This window comes from Rhinoderma darwinii, unplaced genomic scaffold (genome assembly GCF_050947455.1).
Source record: "Rhinoderma darwinii isolate aRhiDar2 unplaced genomic scaffold, aRhiDar2.hap1 Scaffold_707, whole genome shotgun sequence".
In the NCBI taxonomy this organism is placed as follows: domain Eukaryota; kingdom Metazoa; phylum Chordata; class Amphibia; order Anura; family Rhinodermatidae; genus Rhinoderma; species Rhinoderma darwinii.
Genome location: NW_027464268.1, coordinates 78,166 through 95,988, shown reverse-complemented (window position 1 = coordinate 95,988; position 17,823 = coordinate 78,166). Strand labels below are relative to the sequence as shown.

Below are 17,823 nucleotides of genomic sequence, written 5' to 3'. Positions count from 1 at the left end.
TGTTGGTCAGTGCTGCTCAGCAGGCAGCACTGGACTGGACTGGATTACAGCTGATACAAGGTGTGAAGGAACAAGGGGTGGCTGTGGGCATGCACTTGCTGCCGCTGCCAGTGTTTATCTGCATGGCAGCAGGGCATTTGGGCGTTGCCAGGAAGGCGTTTTTATGTAGATTCCTCCTCTTTCAGCACTGCATTGTGGTGCAAGCAAAAGAAGCAAATCCTGTCTGGCTTCCTCTCCGGCCTTTATTCACCTCCCGTGTAGCTGTGAGTGTGTGAGCCTGCAGGGCCCCATGGAATTGCCTAGAAGTAGGCTGAATCGCTGCAAGGGCTGAACAGCAGTATCGGGCAGGCTCGGGCAACGCGCGGCCCGTTCGGGTTATCGCTTCTCGGCCTTTTGGCTAAGATCAAGTGTAGTATCTGTTCTTATCAGTTTAATATCTGATACGTCCCCTATCTGGGGACCATATATTAAATGGATTTTTAGAACAGGGAGATGGAAATAGAGCTTGCTCTGTCCACTCCACGCATTGACCTGGTATTGCAGTATTTCCAGGACCGGTGCACCCTTTCCTTATGTGTTGACTAAAAGCAGATTCCAAAAGTGTTTTTTGTCTTTGCTATTGTTTCTGTCTTTCTGAAGGGATCTCCCCTTTTAATCCCATTATTTCAACACCTGTTGGACAATGCATGAGTGATAATGAGCTCATTGATTAAATGCAATTAATGAATAGATTGCCACCTCTTGTTGTGTGTCGTCTGTGTTTCTGTGTTTCCGGCATTTCACATTGGAACACCTCATTCACCTTCCTTGTCTTCTCTCCGCCCTCCCTTTTAGGTAAGTTAAAGAGCTGCACCTGAGCCAGCCACTGATTGATTGATTGATTGATTGATTGATTGATTGATTGATTGATTGATTGATTGATTGATTGATGCAGCACAACAGTCAAATAGTGGAGTGGAGTAGGGGAACAGCAAACAGCCAATAAAGCAGCCCGCCCGCTCGCCTGCCCGCCACAATGGACCTACCTGTGTACACTAGATGGATGTGATGGAATGTACTGTCGTCCCTACATTTCAAGAAGAAGTAAGAATTGCAGTTGCAACAAAGCCTTGCTTGCCTACAAAGAGAGCAGCAATTTGGATTTGTTACTATGTTACCTAGAAGAATAACAAACTGTGCAAGGATGGAGGTTGTAGGAGCAAGGAGAAGTTGTCTGTAAAGTTGGTGGATGCCTATTTTCCATTTTGCAGTCCCTTGTCTCCCTCTTGTGGCCTCCTGGAGGCAACTAGCTGTGCAAAAAAAAGACAGCCTGGCGGCCGGCTGTTGCAGTGTTGCCCTCTCAGGCAACACTGAGTGACTGACTGAGCCTCACCGTCTTATATAAAGTTCAGACGGAACTTTGCACGTGTCATAGTGGAGCCCTCAGGATTCCAGAGCCAGCTTTCTGACATCATAATGGGGCCTCAGAGATAAAAGCCTGGGCCCAGGCAGTGTTGGTCAGTGCTGCTCAGCAGGCAGCACTGGACTGGACTGGATTACAGCTGATACAAGGTGTGAAGGAACAAGGGGTGGCTGTGGGCATGCACTTGCTGCCGCTGCCAGTGTTTATCTGCATGGCAGCAGGGCATTTGGGCGTTGCCAGGAAGGCGTTTTTATGTAGATTCCTCCTCTTTCAGCACTGCATTGTGGTGCAAGCAAAAGAAGCAAATCCTGTCTGGCTTCCTCTCCGGCCTTTATTCACCTCCCGTGTAGCTGTGAGTGTGTGAGCCTGCAGGGCCCCATGGAATTGCCTAGAAGTAGGCTGAATCGCTGCAAGGGCTGAACAGCAGTATCGGGCAGGCTCGGGCAACGCGCGGCCCGTTCGGGTTATCGCTTCTCGGCCTTTTGGCTAAGATCAAGTGTAGTATCTGTTCTTATCAGTTTAATATCTGATACGTCCCCTATCTGGGGACCATATATTAAATGGATTTTTAGAACAGGGAGATGGAAATAGAGCTTGCTCTGTCCACTCCACGCATTGACCTGGTATTGCAGTATTTCCAGGACCGGTGCACCCTTTCCTTATGTGTTGACTAAAAGCAGATTCCAAAAGTGTTTTTTGTCTTTGCTATTGTTTCTGTCTTTCTGAAGGGATCTCCCCTTTTAATCCCATTATTTCAACACCTGTTGGACAATGCATGAGTGATAATGAGCTCATTGATTAAATGCAATTAATGAATAGATTGCCACCTCTTGTTGTGTGTCGTCTGTGTTTCTGTGTTTCCGGCATTTCACATTGGAACACCTCATTCACCTTCCTTGTCTTCTCTCCGCCCTCCCTTTTAGGTAAGTTAAAGAGCTGCACCTGAGCCAGCCACTGATTGATTGATTGATTGATTGATTGATTGATTGATTGATTGATTGATTGATTGATTGATTGATTGATTGATTGATTGATGCAGCACAACAGTCAAATAGTGGAGTGGAGTAGGGGAACAGCAAACAGCCAATAAAGCAGCCCGCCCGCTCGCCTGCCCGCCACAATGGACCTACCTGTGTACACTAGATGGATGTGATGGAATGTACTGTCGTCCCTACATTTCAAGAAGAAGTAAGAATTGCAGTTGCAACAAAGCCTTGCTTGCCTACAAAGAGAGCAGCAATTTGGATTTGTTACTATGTTACCTAGAAGAATAACAAACTGTGCAAGGATGGAGGTTGTAGGAGCAAGGAGAAGTTGTCTGTAAAGTTGGTGGATGCCTATTTTCCATTTTGCAGTCCCTTGTCTCCCTCTTGTGGCCTCCTGGAGGCAACTAGCTGTGCAAAAAAAAGACAGCCTGGCGGCCGGCTGTTGCAGTGTTGCCCTCTCAGGCAACACTGAGTGACTGACTGAGCCTCACCGTCTTATATAAAGTTCAGACGGAACTTTGCACGTGTCATAGTGGAGCCCTCAGGATTCCAGAGCCAGCTTTCTGACATCATAATGGGGCCTCAGAGATAAAAGCCTGGGCCCAGGCAGTGTTGGTCAGTGCTGCTCAGCAGGCAGCACTGGACTGGACTGGATTACAGCTGATACAAGGTGTGAAGGAACAAGGGGTGGCTGTGGGCATGCACTTGCTGCCGCTGCCAGTGTTTATCTGCATGGCAGCAGGGCATTTGGGCGTTGCCAGGAAGGCGTTTTTATGTAGATTCCTCCTCTTTCAGCACTGCATTGTGGTGCAAGCAAAAGAAGCAAATCCTGTCTGGCTTCCTCTCCGGCCTTTATTCACCTCCCGTGTAGCTGTGAGTGTGTGAGCCTGCAGGGCCCCATGGAATTGCCTAGAAGTAGGCTGAATCGCTGTAAGGGCTGAACAGCAGTATCGGGCAGGCTCGGGCAACGCGCGGCCCGTTCGGGTTATCGCTTCTCGGCCTTTTGGCTAAGATCAAGTGTAGTATCTGTTCTTATCAGTTTAATATCTGATACGTCCCCTATCTGGGGACCATATATTAAATGGATTTTTAGAACAGGGAGATGGAAATAGAGCTTGCTCTGTCCACTCCACGCATTGACCTGGTATTGCAGTATTTCCAGGACCGGTGCACCCTTTCATTATGTGTTGACTAAAAGCAGATTCCAAAAGTGTTTTTTGTCTTTGCTATTGTTTCTGTCTTTCTGAAGGGATCTCCCCTTTTAATCCCATTATTTCAACACCTGTTGGACAATGCATGAGTGATAATGAGCTCATTGATTAAATGCAATTAATGAATAGATTGCCACCTCTTGTTGTGTGTCGTCTGTGTTTCTGTGTTTCCGGCATTTCACATTGGAACACCTCATTCACCTTCCTTGTCTTCTCTCCGCCCTCCCTTTTAGGTAAGTTAAAGAGCTGCACCTGAGCCAGCCACTGATTGATTGATTGATTGATTGATTGATTGATTGATTGATTGATTGATGCAGCACAACAGTCAAATAGTGGAGTGGAGTAGGGGAACAGCAAACAGCCAATAAAGCAGCCCGCCCGCTCGCCTGCCCGCCACAATGGACCTACCTGTGTACACTAGATGGATGTGATGGAATGTACTGTCGTCCCTACATTTCAAGAAGAAGTAAGAATTGCAGTTGCAACAAAGCCTTGCTTGCCTACAAAGAGAGCAGCAATTTGGATTTGTTACTATGTTACCTAGAAGAATAACAAACTGTGCAAGGATGGAGGTTGTAGGAGCAAGGAGAAGTTGTCTGTAAAGTTGGTGGATACCTATTTTCCATTTTGCAATCCCTTGTCTCCCTCTTGTGGCCTCCTGGAGGCAACTAGCTGTGCAAAAAAAAGACAGCCTGGCGGCCGGCTGTTGCAGTGTTGCCCTCTCAGGCAACACTGAGTGACTGACTGAGCCTCACCGTCTTATATAAAGTTCAGACGGAACTTTGCACGTGTCATAGTGGAGCCCTCAGGATTCCAGAGCCAGCTTTCTGACATCATAATGGGGCCTCAGAGATAAAAGCCTGGGCCCAGGCAGTGTTGGTCAGTGCTGCTCAGCAGGCAGCACTGGACTGGACTGGATTACAGCTGATACAAGGTGTGAAGGAACAAGGGGTGGCTGTGGGCATGCACTTGCTGCCGCTGCCAGTGTTTATCTGCATGGCAGCAGGGCATTTGGGCGTTGCCAGGAAGGCGTTTTTATGTAGATTCCTCCTCTTTCAGCACTGCATTGTGGTGCAAGCAAAAGAAGCAAATCCTGTCTGGCTTCCTCTCCGGCCTTTATTCACCTCCCGTGTAGCTGTGAGTGTGTGAGCCTGCAGGGCCCCATGGGATTGCCTAGAAGTAGGCTGAATCGCTGCAAGGGCTGAACAGCAGTATCGGGCAGGCTCGGGCAACGCGCGGCCCGTTCGGGTTATCGCTTCTCGGCCTTTTGGCTAAGATCAAGTGTAGTATCTGTTCTTATCAGTTTAATATCTGATACGTCCCCTATCTGGGGACCATATATTAAATGGATTTTTAGAACAGGGAGATGGAAATAGAGCTTGCTCTGTCCACTCCACGCATTGACCTGGTATTGCAGTATTTCCAGGACCGGTGCACCCTTTCCTTATGTGTTGACTAAAAGCAGATTCCAAAAGTGTTTTTTTGTCTTTGCTATTGTTTCTGTCTTTCTGAAGGGATCTCCCCTTTTAATCCCATTATTTCAACACCTGTTGGACAATGCATGAGTGATAATGAGCTCATTGATTAAATGCAATTAATGAATAGATTGCCACCTCTTGTTGTGTGTCGTCTGTGTTTCTGTGTTTCCGGCATTTCACATTGGAACACCTCATTCACCTTCCTTGTCTTCTCTCCGCCCTCCCTTTTAGGTAAGTTAAAGAGCTGCACCTGAGCCAGCCACTGATTGATTGATTGATTGATTGATTGATTGATTGATTGATTGATTGATGCAGCACAACAGTCAAATAGTGGAGTGGAGTAGGGGAACAGCAAACAGCCAATAAAGCAGCCCGCCCGCTCGCCTGCCCGCCACAATGGACCTACCTGTGTACACTAGATGGATGTGATGGAATGTACTGTCGTCCCTACATTTCAAGAAGAAGTAAGAATTGCAGTTGCAACAAAGCCTTGCTTGCCTACAAAGAGAGCAGCAATTTGGATTTGTTACTATGTTACCTAGAAGAATAACAAACTGTGCAAGGATGGAGGTTGTAGGAGCAAGGAGAAGTTGTCTGTAAAGTTGGTGGATGCCTATTTTCCATTTTGCAGTCCCTTGTCTCCCTCTTGTGGCCTCCTGGAGGCAACTAGCTGTGCAAAAAAAAGACAGCCTGGCGGCCGGCTGTTGCAGTGTTGCCCTCTCAGGCAACACTGAGTGACTGACTGAGCCTCACCGTCTTATATAAAGTTCAGACGGAACTTTGCACGTGTCATAGTGGAGCCCTCAGGATTCCAGAGCCAGCTTTCTGACATCATAATGGGGCCTCAGAGATAAAAGCCTGGGCCCAGGCAGTGTTGGTCAGTGCTGCTCAGCAGGCAGCACTGGACTGGACTGGATTACAGCTGATACAAGGTGTGAAGGAACAAGGGGTGGCTGTGGGCATGCACTTGCTGCCGCTGCCAGTGTTTATCTGCATGGCAGCAGGGCATTTGGGCGTTGCCAGGAAGGCGTTTTTATGTAGATTCCTCCTCTTTCAGCACTGCATTGTGGTGCAAGCAAAAGAAGCAAATCCTGTCTAGCTTCCTCTCCGGCCTTTATTCACCTCCCGTGTAGCTGTGAGTGTGTGAGCCTGCAGGGCCCCATGGAATTGCCTAGAAGTAGGCTGAATCGCTGCAAGGGCTGAACAGCAGTATCGGGCAGGCTCGGGCAACGCGCGGCCCGTTCGGGTTATCGCTTCTCGGCCTTTTGGCTAAGATCAAGTGTAGTATCTGTTCTTATCAGTTTAATATCTGATACGTCCCCTATCTGGGGACCATATATTAAATGGATTTTTAGAACAGGGAGATGGAAATAGAGCTTGCTCTGTCCACTCCACGCATTGACCTGGTATTGCAGTATTTCCAGGACCGGTGCACCCTTTCCTTATGTGTTGACTAAAAGCAGATTCCAAAAGTGTTTTTTGTCTTTGCTATTGTTTCTGTCTTTCTGAAGGGATCTCCCCTTTTAATCCCATTATTTCAACACCTGTTGGACAATGCATGAGTGATAATGAGCTCATTGATTAAATGCAATTAATGAATAGATTGCCACCTCTTGTTGTGTGTCGTCTGTGTTTCTGTGTTTCCGGCATTTCACATTGGAACACCTCATTCACCTTCCTTGTCTTCTCTCCGCCCTCCCTTTTAGGTAAGTTAAAGAGCTGCACCTGAGCCAGCCACTGATTGATTGATTGATTGATTGATTGATTGATTGATTGATTGATTGATGCAGCACAACAGTCAAATAGTGGAGTGGAGTAGGGGAACAGCAAACAGCCAATAAAGCAGCCCGCCCGCTCGCCTGCCCGCCACAATGGACCTACCTGTGTACACTAGATGGATGTGATGGAATGTACTGTCGTCCCTACATTTCAAGAAGAAGTAAGAATTGCAGTTGCAACAAAGCCTTGCTTGCCTACAAAGAGAGCAGCAATTTGGATTTGTTACTATGTTACCTAGAAGAATAACAAACTGTGCAAGGATGGAGGTTGTAGGAGCAAGGAGAAGTTGTCTGTAAAGTTGGTGGATGCCTATTTTCCATTTTGCAGTCCCTTGTCTCCCTCTTGTGGCCTCCTGGAGGCAACTAGCTGTGCAAAAAAAAGACAGCCTGGCGGCCGGCTGTTGCAGTGTTGCCCTCTCAGGCAACACTGAGTGACTGACTGAGCCTCACCGTCTTATATAAAGTTCAGACGGAACTTTGCACGTGTCATAGTGGAGCCCTCAGGATTCCAGAGCCAGCTTTCTGACATCATAATGGGGCCTCAGAGATAAAAGCCTGGGCCCAGGCAGTGTTGGTCAGTGCTGCTCAGCAGGCAGCACTGGACTGGACTGGATTACAGCTGATACAAGGTGTGAAGGAACAAGGGGTGGCTGTGGGCATGCACTTGCTGCCGCTGCCAGTGTTTATCTGCATGGCAGCAGGGCATTTGGGCGTTGCCAGGAAGGCGTTTTTATGTAGATTCCTCCTCTTTCAGCACTGCATTGTGGTGCAAGCAAAAGAAGCAAATCCTGTCTGGCTTCCTCTCCGGCCTTTATTCACCTCCCGTGTAGCTGTGAGTGTGTGAGCCTGCAGGGCCCCATGGAATTGCCTAGAAGTAGGCTGAATCGCTGCAAGGGCTGAACAGCAGTATCGGGCAGGCTCGGGCAACGCGCGGCCCATTCGGGTTATCGCTTCTCGGCCTTTTGGCTAAGATCAAGTGTAGTATCTGTTCTTATCAGTTTAATATCTGATACGTCCCCTATCTGGGGACCATATATTAAATGGATTTTTAGAACAGGGAGATGGAAATAGAGCTTGCTCTGTCCACTCCACGCATTGACCTGGTATTGCAGTATTTCCAGGACCGGTGCACCCTTTCCTTATGTGTTGACTAAAAGCAGATTCCAAAAGTGTTTTTTGTCTTTGCTATTGTTTCTGTCTTTCTGAAGGGATCTCCCCTTTTAATCCCATTATTTCAACACCTGTTGGACAATGCATGAGTGATAATGAGCTCATTGATTAAATGCAATTAATGAATAGATTGCCACCTCTTGTTGTGTGTCGTCTGTGTTTCTGTGTTTCCGGCATTTCACATTGGAACACCTCATTCACCTTCCTTGTCTTCTCTCCGCCCTCCCTTTTAGGTAAGTTAAAGAGCTGCACCTGAGCCAGCCACTGATTGATTGATTGATTGATTGATTGATTGATTGATTGATTGATTGATGCAGCACAACAGTCAAATAGTGGAGTGGAGTAGGGGAACAGCAAACAGCCAATAAAGCAGCCCGCCCGCTCGCCTGCCCGCCACAATGGACCTACCTGTGTACACTAGATGGATGTGATGGAATGTACTGTCGTCCCTACATTTCAAGAAGAAGTAAGAATTGCAGTTGCAACAAAGCCTTGCTTGCCTACAAAGAGAGCAGCAATTTGGATTTGTTACTATGTTACCTAGAAGAATAACAAACTGTGCAAGGATGGAGGTTGTAGGAGCAAGGAGAAGTTGTCTGTAAAGTTGGTGGATGCCTATTTTCCATTTTGCAGTCCCTTGTCTCCCTCTTGTGGCCTCCTGGAGGCAACTAGCTGTGCAAAAAAAAGACAGCCTGGCGGCCGGCTGTTGCAGTGTTGCCCTCTCAGGCAACACTGAGTGACTGACTGAGCCTCACCGTCTTATATAAAGTTCAGACGGAACTTTGCACGTGTCATAGTGGAGCCCTCAGGATTCCAGAGCCAGCTTTCTGACATCATAATGGGGCCTCAGAGATAAAAGCCTGGGCCCAGGCAGTGTTGGTCAGTGCTGCTCAGCAGGCAGCACTGGACTGGACTGGATTACAGCTGATACAAGGTGTGAAGGAACAAGGGGTGGCTGTGGGCATGCACTTGCTGCCGCTGCCAGTGTTTATCTGCATGGCAGCAGGGCATTTGGGCGTTGCCAGGAAGGCGTTTTTATGTAGATTCCTCCTCTTTCAGCACTGCATTGTGGTGCAAGCAAAAGAAGCAAATCCTGTCTGGCTTCCTCTCCGGCCTTTATTCACCTCCCGTGTAGCTGTGAGTGTGTGAGCCTGCAGGGCCCCATGGAATTGCCTAGAAGTAGGCTGAATCGCTGCAAGGGCTGAACAGCAGTATCGGGCAGGCTCGGGCAACGCGCGGCCCATTCGGGTTATCGCTTCTCGGCCTTTTGGCTAAGATCAAGTGTAGTATCTGTTCTTATCAGTTTAATATCTGATACGTCCCCTATCTGGGGACCATATATTAAATGGATTTTTAGAACAGGGAGATGGAAATAGAGCTTGCTCTGTCCACTCCACGCATTGACCTGGTATTGCAGTATTTCCAGGACCGGTGCACCCTTTCCTTATGTGTTGACTAAAAGCAGATTCCAAAAGTGTTTTTTGTCTTTGCTATTGTTTCTGTCTTTCTGAAGGGATCTCCCCTTTTAATCCCATTATTTCAACACCTGTTGGACAATGCATGAGTGATAATGAGCTCATTGATTAAATGCAATTAATGAATAGATTGCCACCTCTTGTTGTGTGTCGTCTGTGTTTCTGTGTTTCCGGCATTTCACATTGGAACACCTCATTCACCTTCCTTGTCTTCTCTCCGCCCTCCCTTTTAGGTAAGTTAAAGAGCTGCACCTGAGCCAGCCACTGATTGATTGATTGATTGATTGATTGATTGATTGATTGATTGATTGATTGATGCAGCACAACAGTCAAATAGTGGAGTGGAGTAGGGGAACAGCAAACAGCCAATAAAGCAGCCCGCCCGCTCGCCTGCCCGCCACAATGGACCTACCTGTGTACACTAGATGGATGTGATGGAATGTACTGTCGTCCCTACATTTCAAGAAGAAGTAAGAATTGCAGTTGCAACAAAGCCTTGCTTGCCTACAAAGAGAGCAGCAATTTGGATTTGTTACTATGTTACCTAGAAGAATAACAAACTGTGCAAGGATGGAGGTTGTAGGAGCAAGGAGAAGTTGTCTGTAAAGTTGGTGGATGCCTATTTTCCATTTTGCAGTCCCTTGTCTCCCTCTTGTGGCCTCCTGGAGGCAACTAGCTGTGCAAAAAAAAGACAGCCTGGCGGCCGGCTGTTGCAGTGTTGCCCTCTCAGGCAACACTGAGTGACTGACTGAGCCTCACCGTCTTATATAAAGTTCAGACGGAACTTTGCACGTGTCATAGTGGAGCCCTCAGGATTCCAGAGCCAGCTTTCTGACATCATAATGGGGCCTCAGAGATAAAAGCCTGGGCCCAGGCAGTGTTGGTCAGTGCTGCTCAGCAGGCAGCACTGGACTGGACTGGATTACAGCTGATACAAGGTGTGAAGGAACAAGGGGTGGCTGTGGGCATGCACTTGCTGCCGCTGCCAGTGTTTATCTGCATGGCAGCAGGGCATTTGGGCGTTGCCAGGAAGGCGTTTTTATGTAGATTCCTCCTCTTTCAGCACTGCATTGTGGTGCAAGCAAAAGAAGCAAATCCTGTCTGGCTTCCTCTCCGGCCTTTATTCACCTCCCGTGTAGCTGTGAGTGTGTGAGCCTGCAGGGCCCCATGGAATTGCCTAGAAGTAGGCTGAATCGCTGCAAGGGCTGAACAGCAGTATCGGGCAGGCTCGGGCAACGCGCGGCCCGTTCGGGTTATCGCTTCTCGGCCTTTTGGCTAAGATCAAGTGTAGTATCTGTTCTTATCAGTTTAATATCTGATACGTCCCCTATCTGGGGACCATATATTAAATGGATTTTTAGAACAGGGAGATGGAAATAGAGCTTGCTCTGTCCACTCCACGCATTGACCTGGTATTGCAGTATTTCCAGGACCGGTGCACCCTTTCCTTATGTGTTGACTAAAAGCAGATTCCAAAAGTGTTTTTTGTCTTTGCTATTGTTTCTGTCTTTCTGAAGGGATCTCCCCTTTTAATCCCATTATTTCAACACCTGTTGGACAATGCATGAGTGATAATGAGCTCATTGATTAAATGCAATTAATGAATAGATTGCCACCTCTTGTTGTGTGTCGTCTGTGTTTCTGTGTTTCCGGCATTTCACATTGGAACACCTCATTCACCTTCCTTGTCTTCTCTCCGCCCTCCCTTTTAGGTAAGTTAAAGAGCTGCACCTGAGCCAGCCACTGATTGATTGATTGATTGATTGATTGATTGATTGATTGATTGATTGATGCAGCACAACAGTCAAATAGTGGAGTGGAGTAGGGGAACAGCAAACAGCCAATAAAGCAGCCCGCCCGCTCGCCTGCCCGCCACAATGGACCTACCTGTGTACACTAGATGGATGTGATGGAATGTACTGTCGTCCCTACATTTCAAGAAGAAGTAAGAATTGCAGTTGCAACAAAGCCTTGCTTGCCTACAAAGAGAGCAGCAATTTGGATTTGTTACTATGTTACCTAGAAGAATAACAAACTGTGCAAGGATGGAGGTTGTAGGAGCAAGGAGAAGTTGTCTGTAAAGTTGGTGGATGCCTATTTTCCATTTTGCAGTCCCTTGTCTCCCTCTTGTGGCCTCCTGGAGGCAACTAGCTGTGCAAAAAAAAGACAGCCTGGCGGCCGGCTGTTGCAGTGTTGCCCTCTCAGGCAACACTGAGTGACTGACTGAGCCTCACCGTCTTATATAAAGTTCAGACGGAACTTTGCACGTGTCATAGTGGAGCCCTCAGGATTCCAGAGCCAGCTTTCTGACATCATAATGGGGCCTCAGAGATAAAAGCCTGGGCCCAGGCAGTGTTGGTCAGTGCTGCTCAGCAGGCAGCACTGGACTGGACTGGATTACAGCTGATACAAGGTGTGAAGGAACAAGGGGTGGCTGTGGGCATGCACTTGCTGCCGCTGCCAGTGTTTATCTGCATGGCAGCAGGGCATTTGGGCGTTGCCAGGAAGGCGTTTTTATGTAGATTCCTCCTCTTTCAGCACTGCATTGTGGTGCAAGCAAAAGAAGCAAATCCTGTCTGGCTTCCTCTCCGGCCTTTATTCACCTCCCGTGTAGCTGTGAGTGTGTGAGCCTGCAGGGCCCCATGGAATTGCCTAGAAGTAGGCTGAATCGCTGCAAGGGCTGAACAGCAGTATCGGGCAGGCTCGGGCAACGCGCGGCCCGTTCGGGTTATCGCTTCTCGGCCTTTTGGCTAAGATCAAGTGTAGTATCTGTTCTTATCAGTTTAATATCTGATACGTCCCCTATCTGGGGACCATATATTAAATGGATTTTTAGAACAGGGAGATGGAAATAGAGCTTGCTCTGTCCACTCCACGCATTGACCTGGTATTGCAGTATTTCCAGGACCGGTGCACCCTTTCCTTATGTGTTGACTAAAAGCAGATTCCAAAAGTGTTTTTTGTCTTTGCTATTGTTTCTGTCTTTCTGAAGGGATCTCCCCTTTTAATCCCATTATTTCAACACCTGTTGGACAATGCATGAGTGATAATGAGCTCATTGATTAAATGCAATTAATGAATAGATTGCCACCTCTTGTTGTGTGTCGTCTGTGTTTCTGTGTTTCCGGCATTTCACATTGGAACACCTCATTCACCTTCCTTGTCTTCTCTCCGCCCTCCCTTTTAGGTAAGTTAAAGAGCTGCACCTGAGCCAGCCACTGATTGATTGATTGATTGATTGATTGATTGATTGATTGATTGATTGATGCAGCACAACAGTCAAATAGTGGAGTGGAGTAGGGGAACAGCAAACAGCCAATAAAGCAGCCCGCCCGCTCGCCTGCCCGCCACAATGGACCTACCTGTGTACACTAGATGGATGTGATGGAATGTACTGTCGTCCCTACATTTCAAGAAGAAGTAAGAATTGCAGTTGCAACAAAGCCTTGCTTGCCTACAAAGAGAGCAGCAATTTGGATTTGTTACTATGTTACCTAGAAGAATAACAAACTGTGCAAGGATGGAGGTTGTAGGAGCAAGGAGAAGTTGTCTGTAAAGTTGGTGGATACCTATTTTCCATTTTGCAATCCCTTGTCTCCCTCTTGTGGCCTCCTGGAGGCAACTAGCTGTGCAAAAAAAAGACAGCCTGGCGGCCGGCTGTTGCAGTGTTGCCCTCTCAGGCAACACTGAGTGACTGACTGAGCCTCACCGTCTTATATAAAGTTCAGACGGAACTTTGCACGTGTCATAGTGGAGCCCTCAGGATTCCAGAGCCAGCTTTCTGACATCATAATGGGGCCTCAGAGATAAAAGCCTGGGCCCAGGCAGTGTTGGTCAGTGCTGCTCAGCAGGCAGCACTGGACTGGACTGGATTACAGCTGATACAAGGTGTGAAGGAACAAGGGGTGGCTGTGGGCATGCACTTGCTGCCGCTGCCAGTGTTTATCTGCATGGCAGCAGGGCATTTGGGCGTTGCCAGGAAGGCGTTTTTATGTAGATTCCTCATCTTTCAGCACTGCATTGTGGTGCAAGCAAAAGAAGCAAATCCTGTCTGGCTTCCTCTCCGGCCTTTATTCACCTCCCGTGTAGCTGTGAGTGTGTGAGCCTGCAGGGCCCCATGGAATTGCCTAGAAGTAGGCTGAATCGCTGCAAGGGCTGAACAGCAGTATCGGGCAGGCTCGGGCAACGCGCGGCCCGTTCGGGTTATCGCTTCTCGGCCTTTTGGCTAAGATCAAGTGTAGTATCTGTTCTTATCAGTTTAATATCTGATACGTCCCCTATCTGGGGACCATATATTAAATGGATTTTTAGAACAGGGAGATGGAAATAGAGCTTGCTCTGTCCACTCCACGCATTGACCTGGTATTGCAGTATTTCCAGGACCGGTGCACCCTTTCCTTATGTGTTGACTAAAAGCAGATTCCAAAAGTGTTTTTTGTCTTTGCTATTGTTTCTGTCTTTCTGAAGGGATCTCCCCTTTTAATCCCATTATTTCAACACCTGTTGGACAATGCATGAGTGATAATGAGCTCATTGATTAAATGCAATTAATGAATAGATTGCCACCTCTTGTTGTGTGTCGTCTGTGTTTCTGTGTTTCCGGCATTTCACATTGGAACACCTCATTCACCTTCCTTGTCTTCTCTCCGCCCTCCCTTTTAGGTAAGTTAAAGAGCTGCACCTGAGCCAGCCACTGATTGATTGATTGATTGATTGATTGATTGATTGATTGATTGATTGATGCAGCACAACAGTCAAATAGTGGAGTGGAGTAGGGGAACAGCAAACAGCCAATAAAGCAGCCCGCCCGCTCGCCTGCCCGCCACAATGGACCTACCTGTGTACACTAGATGGATGTGATGGAATGTACTGTCGTCCCTACATTTCAAGAAGAAGTAAGAATTGCAGTTGCAACAAAGCCTTGCTTGCCTACAAAGAGAGCAGCAATTTGGATTTGTTACTATGTTACCTAGGAGAATAACAAACTGTGCAAGGATGGAGGTTGTAGGAGCAAGGAGAAGTTGTCTGTAAAGTTGGTGGATGCCTATTTTCCATTTTGCAGTCCCTTGTCTCCCTCTTGTGGCCTCCTGGAGGCAACTAGCTGTGCAAAAAAAAGACAGCCTGGCGGCCGGCTGTTGCAGTGTTGCCCTCTCAGGCAACACTGAGTGACTGACTGAGCCTCACCGTCTTATATAAAGTTCAGACGGAACTTTGCACGTGTCATAGTGGAGCCCTCAGGATTCCAGAGCCAGCTTTCTGACATCATAATGGGGCCTCAGAGATAAAAGCCTGGGCCCAGGCAGTGTTGGTCAGTGCTGCTCAGCAGGCAGCACTGGACTGGACTGGATTACAGCTGATACAAGGTGTGAAGGAACAAGGGGTGGCTGTGGGCATGCACTTGCTGCCGCTGCCAGTGTTTATCTGCATGGCAGCAGGGCATTTGGGCGTTGCCAGGAAGGCGTTTTTATGTAGATTCCTCCTCTTTCAGCACTGCATTGTGGTGCAAGCAAAAGAAGCAAATCCTGTCTGGCTTCCTCTCCGGCCTTTATTCACCTCCCGTGTAGCTGTGAGTGTGTGAGCCTGCAGGGCCCCATGGAATTGCCTAGAAGTAGGCTGAATCGCTGCAAGGGCTGAACAGCAGTATCGGGCAGGCTCGGGCAACGCGCGGCCCGTTCGGGTTATCGCTTCTCGGCCTTTTGGCTAAGATCAAGTGTAGTATCTGTTCTTATCAGTTTAATATCTGATACGTCCCCTATCTGGGGACCATATATTAAATGGATTTTTAGAACAGGGAGATGGAAATAGAGCTTGCTCTGTCCACTCCACGCATTGACCTGGTATTGCAGTATTTCCAGGACCGGTGCACCCTTTCCTTATGTGTTGACTAAAAGCAGATTCCAAAAGTGTTTTTTGTCTTTGCTATTGTTTCTGTCTTTCTGAAGGGATCTCCCCTTTTAATCCCATTATTTCAACACCTGTTGGACAATGCATGAGTGATAATGAGCTCATTGATTAAATGCAATTAATGAATAGATTGCCACCTCTTGTTGTGTGTCGTCTGTGTTTCTGTGTTTCCGGCATTTCACATTGGAACACCTCATTCACCTTCCTTGTCTTCTCTCCGCCCTCCCTTTTAGGTAAGTTAAAGAGCTGCACCTGAGCCAGCCACTGATTGATTGATTGATTGATTGATTGATTGATTGATTGATGCAGCACAACAGTCAAATAGTGGAGTGGAGTAGGGGAACAGCAAACAGCCAATAAAGCAGCCCGCCCGCTCGCCTGCCCGCCACAATGGACCTACCTGTGTACACTAGATGGATGTGATGGAATGTACTGTCGTCCCTACATTTCAAGAAGAAGTAAGAATTGCAGTTGCAACAAAGCCTTGCTTGCCTACAAAGAGAGCAGCAATTTGGATTTGTTACTATGTTACCTAGAAGAATAACAAACTGTGCAAGGATGGAGGTTGTAGGAGCAAGGAGAAGTTGTCTGTAAAGTTGGTGGATGCCTATTTTCCATTTTGCAGTCCCTTGTCTCCCTCTTGTGGCCTCCTGGAGGCAACTAGCTGTGCAAAAAAAAGACAGCCTGGCGGCCGGCTGTTGCAGTGTTGCCCTCTCAGGCAACACTGAGTGACTGACTGAGCCTCACCGTCTTATATAAAGTTCAGACGGAACTTTGCACGTGTCATAGTGGAGCCCTCAGGATTCCAGAGCCAGCTTTCTGACATCATAATGGGGCCTCAGAGATAAAAGCCTGGGCCCAGGCAGTGTTGGTCAGTGCTGCTCAGCAGGCAGCACTGGACTGGACTGGATTACAGCTGATACAAGGTGTGAAGGAACAAGGGGTGGCTGTGGGCATGCACTTGCTGCCGCTGCCAGTGTTTATCTGCATGGCAGCAGGGCATTTGGGCGTTGCCAGGAAGGCGTTTTTATGTAGATTCCTCCTCTTTCAGCACTGCATTGTGGTGCAAGCAAAAGAAGCAAATCCTGTCTGGCTTCCTCTCCGGCCTTTATTCACCTCCCGTGTAGCTGTGAGTGTGTGAGCCTGCAGGGCCCCATGGAATTGCCTAGAAGTAGGCTGAATCGCTGCAAGGGCTGAACAGCAGTATCGGGCAGGCTCGGGCAACGCGCGGCCCGTTCGGGTTATCGCTTCTCGGCCTTTTGGCTAAGATCAAGTGTAGTATCTGTTCTTATCAGTTTAATATCTGATACGTCCCCTATCTGGGGACCATATATTAAATGGATTTTTAGAACAGGGAGATGGAAATAGAGCTTGCTCTGTCCACTCCACGCATTGACCTGGTATTGCAGTATTTCCAGGACCGGTGCACCCTTTCCTTATGTGTTGACTAAAAGCAGATTCCAAAAGTGTTTTTTGTCTTTGCTATTGTTTCTGTCTTTCTGAAGGGATCTCCCCTTTTAATCCCATTATTTCAACACCTGTTGGACAATGCATGAGTGATAATGAGCTCATTGATTAAATGCAATTAATGAATAGATTGCCACCTCTTGTTGTGTGTCGTCTGTGTTTCTGTGTTTCCGGCATTTCACATTGGAACACCTCATTCACCTTCCTTGTCTTCTCTCCGCCCTCCCTTTTAGGTAAGTTAAAGAGCTGCACCTGAGCCAGCCACTGATTGATTGATTGATTGATTGATTGATTGATTGATTGATTGATTGATGCAGCACAACAGTCAAATAGTGGAGTGGAGTAGGGGAACAGCAAACAGCCAATAAAGCAGCCCGCCCGCTCGCCTGCCCGCCACAATGGACCTACCTGTGTACACTAGATGGATGTGATGGAATGTACTGTCGTCCCTACATTTCAAGAAGAAGTAAGAATTGCAGTTGCAACAAAGCCTTGCTTGCCTACAAAGAGAGCAGCAATTTGGATTTGTTACTATGTTACCTAGAAGAATAACAAACTGTGCAAGGATGGAGGTTGTAGGAGCAAGGAGAAGTTGTCTGTAAAGTTGGTGGATGCCTATTTTCCATTTTGCAGTCCCTTGTCTCCCTCTTGTGGCCTCCTGGAGGCAACTAGCTGTGCAAAAAAAAGACAGCCTGGCGGCCGGCTGTTGCAGTGTTGCCCTCTCAGGCAACACTGAGTGATTGACTGAGCCTCACCGTCTTATATAAAGTTCAGACGGAACTTTGCACGTGTCATAGTGGAGCCAGCCAGGATTCCAGAGCCAGCTTTCTGACATCATAATGGGGCCTCAGAGGCACTGGACTGGACTGGATTACAGCTGATACAAGGTGTGAAGGAACAAGGGGTGGCTGTGGGCATGCACTTGCTGCCGCTGCCAGTGTTTATCTGCATG

General features: G+C 47.8%; 12 non-coding genes across 12 annotated transcripts; all 12 read left to right on the top strand.

Moving 5' to 3' along the window:
* The first annotated feature begins 377 nt into the window (after positions 1 to 377).
* Positions 378 to 568, top strand: LOC142729064 (U2 spliceosomal RNA). Its single transcript, XR_012877961.1, has one exon. It is a non-coding gene; the product is annotated as a U2 spliceosomal RNA (small nuclear RNA).
* Positions 569 to 1,868: 1,300 nt separating this feature from the next.
* Positions 1,869 to 2,059, top strand: LOC142729063 (U2 spliceosomal RNA). The gene has a single exon (XR_012877960.1). It is a non-coding gene; the product is annotated as a U2 spliceosomal RNA (small nuclear RNA).
* A 1,316-nt stretch (positions 2,060 to 3,375) lies between these two features.
* On the top strand, positions 3,376 to 3,566 carry LOC142729062 (U2 spliceosomal RNA). Its single transcript, XR_012877959.1, has one exon. It is a non-coding gene; the product is annotated as a U2 spliceosomal RNA (small nuclear RNA).
* A 1,284-nt stretch (positions 3,567 to 4,850) lies between these two features.
* LOC142729061 (U2 spliceosomal RNA) lies at positions 4,851 to 5,041 on the top strand. The gene has a single exon (XR_012877958.1). It is a non-coding gene; the product is annotated as a U2 spliceosomal RNA (small nuclear RNA).
* Positions 5,042 to 6,326: 1,285 nt separating this feature from the next.
* LOC142729059 (U2 spliceosomal RNA) lies at positions 6,327 to 6,517 on the top strand. Its single transcript, XR_012877956.1, has one exon. It is a non-coding gene; the product is annotated as a U2 spliceosomal RNA (small nuclear RNA).
* A 1,284-nt stretch (positions 6,518 to 7,801) lies between these two features.
* Positions 7,802 to 7,992, top strand: LOC142729058 (U2 spliceosomal RNA). The gene has a single exon (XR_012877955.1). It is a non-coding gene; the product is annotated as a U2 spliceosomal RNA (small nuclear RNA).
* A 1,284-nt stretch (positions 7,993 to 9,276) lies between these two features.
* Positions 9,277 to 9,467, top strand: LOC142729057 (U2 spliceosomal RNA). Its single transcript, XR_012877954.1, has one exon. It is a non-coding gene; the product is annotated as a U2 spliceosomal RNA (small nuclear RNA).
* Positions 9,468 to 10,755: 1,288 nt separating this feature from the next.
* Positions 10,756 to 10,946, top strand: LOC142729055 (U2 spliceosomal RNA). Its single transcript, XR_012877953.1, has one exon. It is a non-coding gene; the product is annotated as a U2 spliceosomal RNA (small nuclear RNA).
* Positions 10,947 to 12,230: 1,284 nt separating this feature from the next.
* LOC142729054 (U2 spliceosomal RNA) lies at positions 12,231 to 12,421 on the top strand. The gene has a single exon (XR_012877952.1). It is a non-coding gene; the product is annotated as a U2 spliceosomal RNA (small nuclear RNA).
* A 1,284-nt stretch (positions 12,422 to 13,705) lies between these two features.
* LOC142729180 (U2 spliceosomal RNA) lies at positions 13,706 to 13,896 on the top strand. The gene has a single exon (XR_012878065.1). It is a non-coding gene; the product is annotated as a U2 spliceosomal RNA (small nuclear RNA).
* Positions 13,897 to 15,180: 1,284 nt separating this feature from the next.
* Positions 15,181 to 15,371, top strand: LOC142729179 (U2 spliceosomal RNA). Its single transcript, XR_012878064.1, has one exon. It is a non-coding gene; the product is annotated as a U2 spliceosomal RNA (small nuclear RNA).
* Positions 15,372 to 16,647: 1,276 nt separating this feature from the next.
* Positions 16,648 to 16,838, top strand: LOC142729177 (U2 spliceosomal RNA). The gene has a single exon (XR_012878063.1). It is a non-coding gene; the product is annotated as a U2 spliceosomal RNA (small nuclear RNA).
* The last annotated feature ends 985 nt before the right edge of the window (positions 16,839 to 17,823 follow it).